We start from the raw sequence: 3,892 nt of genomic DNA, 5'->3' as shown, positions 1-3,892 counted from the left end.
CTTTGTCCATAGTGATGCTTTCTAAGGCCCACTTGACTTCCCATTCCAGGATGTCTGGCTCTAGATGAGTGACCACATCATCATGATTATCCGGGTGGTGGAGATCTCTTTTGTACGGTTCTTCTGTGTATTCTTGCCACCTCTTCTTAACATCTTCTGCTTCTGTTAGGTCCAGACCATTTCTGTCCTTAATTGAGCCCATCTTTGCATGAAATGTTCCCTTGGTATCTCTAATTTTCTTGAAGAGATCTCTAGTCTTTCCCATTCTGTTCTTTTCCTCTATTTCTTTGCATTGATCACAGAGGAAGTCTTTCTTATCTCTTCTTGCTATTCTTTGAAACTCTGCATTCAGATGCTTATATCTTTCCTTTTCTCCTTTGCTTTTTGCTTCTCTTCTTTTCACAGCTATTTGTAAGGCCTCCCCAGACAGCCATTTTGCTTTTTTGCATTTCTTTTCCATGGGGATGGTCTTGATCCCTATCTCCTGTACAATGTCATGAATCTCCCTCCATAGCTCATCAGGCACTCTATCTATCAGATCTAGGCCCTTAAATCTATTTCTCACTTCCACTGTATAATCATAAGGGATTTGATTTAGGTCATACCTGAATGGTCTAGTGATTTTCCCTACTTTCTTCAATATAAGTCTGAATTTGGCCATAAGGAGTTCATGATCTGAGCCACAGTCAGCTCCTGGTCTTGTTTTTGCTGACTGTATAGAGCTTCTTCATCTTTGCTGCAAAGAATATAATCAATCTGATTTTGGTATTGACCATCTGGTGATGTCCATATGTAGAGTCTTCCTTGTGTTGTTGGAAGAGGGTGTTTGCTATGACCAGTGCATTCTCTTGGCTAAACTCTGTTAGTCTTTGTCCTGCTTCTTTCCATATTCACGATGGTATGATCACTCACCTAGAGCCAGACATCCTGGAATGTGAAGTCAAGAAGGCCTTAGAAAGCATCACTATGGACAAAGCTAGTGGAGGTGATGGAGTTCCAGTTGAGCTCTTTCAAATCCTGAAAGATGATGCTGTGAAAGTGCTACACTTAATATGCCAGCAAATTTGGAAAACTCAGCAGTGGCCACAGGACTGGAAAAGTTCAGTTTTCATTCCAATCCCAAAGAAAGGCAATGCCAAAGAATGCTCAAACTATCGCACAGTTGCACTCATCTCACACGCTGGTAATGCTCAAAATTCTCCAAGCCAGGCTTCAGCAATCCATGAACCGTGAACTTCCTGATGTTCAAGCTGGTTTTAGAAAAGTCAGAGGAACCAGAGATCAAATTGCCAACATCTGCTGGATCGTCAAAAAAGAAAAAGAGTTCCAGAAAAACATCTATTTCTGCTTTATTGACTATGCCAAAGCCTTTGACTGTGTGGATCACAATAAACTGTGGACAATTCTGAAAGAGATGGGAATCCCAGACCGTCTGACCTGCCTCTTGAGAAACCTATATGCAGGTCAGGAAGCAATAGTTAGAACTGGACATGAAACAACAGACTGGTTCCAAATAGGAAAAGGAGTATATCAAGGCTGTATATTGTCACCCTGCTTATTTAACTTATATGCAGAGTACATCATGAGAAACACTGGACTAGAAGAAACACAAGCTGGAATCAAGATTGCCAGTAGAAATACCAATAACCTCAGATATGCAGATGACACCACCCTTATGGCAGAAAGTGAAGAGGAACTAAAAAGCCTCTTGATGAAAGTGAAAGAGGAGAGTGAAAAAGTTGGCTTAAAGCTCAACATTCAGAAAACGAAGATCATGGCATCCGGTCCCATCACTTCACGGGAAATAGATGGGGAAACAGTGGAAACAGTGTCAGACTTTATTTTGGGGGGCTTCAAAATCACTGCAGATGGTGACTGCAGCCATGAAATTAAAAGACACTTACTCCTTGGAAGGAAAGTTATGACCAACCTAGATAGCATATTTAAAAGCAGAGACATTACTTTACCAACAAAGATCTGTCTAGTCAAGGCTATGGTTTTTCCAGTGGTTGTGTATGGATGTGAGAGTTGGACTTTAAAGAAAGCTGAGCACCGAAGAATTGATGCTTTTGAACTGTGGTGTTGGAGAAGACTCTTGAGGGTCCCTTCGACTGCAAGGGGATCCAACCAGTCCATCCTAAAGATCAGTCCTGGGTGTTCATTGGAAGGACTGATGCTGAGGCTGAAACTCCAATACTTTGGCCACCTCATGCAAAAAGTTGACTCATTGGAAAAGACCCTGATGCTGGGAGGGATTGAGGGCCGGAGGAGAAGGGGACAACAGAGGATGAGATGGCTAGATGGCATCACCAACTCGATGGACATGAGTTTGGGTAATTCTGGGAGCTAGTGATGGACTGGGAGGCCTGGTATGCTGCAATTCATGGGATCGTTAAGAGTAGGACACAATTGAGCGACTGAACTGAACTAATCAAGCTTAGAAAATTCAAGTGCAATTAGAGGGAAACAGTAAATGAATGATCTCAATCCTGACAACTTAAAAGGTAAAATAACAGAGGACAGCGGTTAGGGAGACAAAGGAGGGAGGGATAACAGAGAAGAACAGGGATTCTGAGACCCTCTTCTCACAAAGTGGGCACTCAAGAGATGTCTGTCACTGAGAAAACAGGAAATGGATGAAGACACACGTTACAGAGGGTCATAGAGAACATGCTGTAACCACAGTGAGAGGGTCAGAGCAGATAAACCATCCCAGTGTCAGAAAGGGCAGAACAACCAGTAACTCCACACATTATATACTAAAGATGTAACCTTAAAAGTGGTTCCCTTGAGAGCAAACAGTACGGGAGGAGTCAGGGACACTTTTTCTCATTACGTCTTCCTTTACTTTGTAATCTACCAAACCATGTACCAATATTGTTTGCTTCAACATGACTAAACAATATACACATTTTTAAATGCATAAAACTATACTGTGAATCCACATTAATTTTAAAAATGGAAGTAAGTCAGCAGATTGTTTTAAATTAGAAGCCACTTTTAATTCCCATCCTGAAAATCTAAACCATTTTAAAAACAAATCAAAAATATGAAATACTGCTTTTCCTTTTTTTGGTGCCAATTGAAATTCTTTCTCTCTCATTATCCCTCTCTCAACACACACACACACACACACACACACTTACGTTTTTTAATAAAAAAAATCAGTAGTCATTATCCACATGAATTCAATGAGAAAATGTAAAACTGACAGCCCTTATTATCACCCGAGGCAAAATGATGTAGACCCACATTTGTAGATCTGCTTAACTTAACATATCAAATATCAGTGTCAAATGGAAGTAAGGGCAGATAATTTTAGAGAGTTGTTATTACATGACATTCAAAATCATATGCTATGTTCTGCAACACTCAGAGAAAGATAAAAATGAAAAATGAAGTTAATGAAAAGTTATTGCCTCACTGAAGACTGCAGAATCAGGCACTTCACATGAAAATAAAATCTTTTTGGAACACTAAAGCTTACAGAAAATAATAATCTAAGAATGAATCGTCCTAATGGGACTCTCTCCATCTTATGTCCACAAATAGGCTCCCCAGCTGAATCAGAACACTTTATTTTTATCATCACACATGACTAATAAACACAGATTTCTGGAAGAGCCCGTGTGGTGGCTGTCATGAGGAAGATGAGGACGGCCTGCAAGCCAGACTCAAGGGTCAGTGCAGACTTCACTGCCAGAACTGCGCGTCTGCATCTCTCCCACGACGGGTCCACCATCTAACCATGCATGCGTGGCTTCTATGCAGGCGTCATGGCAGAAGCAAGCTGCCGTGGTTGCTCTTGTTATAACAGGATTCACCTTTGTAGTCAACAGCCTGCCAGTTTCACGGTGTCCATGAACGTATATCCTTAAAGATGAAGTGTGTG

This window comes from Budorcas taxicolor, chromosome 22 (genome assembly GCF_023091745.1).
Source record: "Budorcas taxicolor isolate Tak-1 chromosome 22, Takin1.1, whole genome shotgun sequence".
NCBI classification, from domain to species: Eukaryota; Metazoa; Chordata; class Mammalia; order Artiodactyla; family Bovidae; genus Budorcas; species Budorcas taxicolor.
The sequence above is the reverse complement of the archived record's forward strand: the minus strand, read 5'-3'. Positions refer to the sequence as shown.